Source organism: Fulmarus glacialis, unplaced genomic scaffold, assembly GCF_000690835.1.
Source record: "Fulmarus glacialis isolate BGI_N327 unplaced genomic scaffold, ASM69083v1 scaffold20327, whole genome shotgun sequence".
NCBI lineage: Eukaryota > Metazoa > Chordata > Aves > Procellariiformes > Procellariidae > Fulmarus > Fulmarus glacialis.
Window position 1 is genome coordinate 19,966 of NW_009225340.1, and position 298 is coordinate 20,263.

The 298-nt window shown below is 51.0% G+C and overlaps 1 protein-coding gene across 1 annotated transcript in view; it reads left to right on the plus strand.

The window, feature by feature from the left end:
- The window catches only part of LOC104080161 (electron transfer flavoprotein subunit alpha, mitochondrial), a gene marked incomplete at its 5' end in the record, with an annotated part of 19,406 nt that overhangs the window by 18,885 nt on the left and 223 nt on the right, over positions 1 to 298 (plus strand). The window lies entirely within an intron of this gene.

Genomic DNA, 298 nt, shown 5'->3' on the forward strand with positions numbered 1-298 from the left:
AAGGAGTGGACCTGCGAGCCAGCCGGTGTCCAGGTGCCTACAGCTTGCATGTGCAAGCTGCCTGTGCGCACGTCCACACGTGTGACTGGCAGGAGCTTGCAGTGGCTCTGTGGAGAGGCGTGGGCAGAAACTCTGTCAGCACTTAATGCCATTCGTGAACTAACGCCCGCTAGCTCAGCGGTGAGCACGGGCCTTTTCGTAAGCCAGAGACAAAGTCACATTCTGAAGAAACATCATGTAGACAATTTCCTTAATAAATTTTGTACGAATGCATTATTTCCACCTAATGGAAATGTAG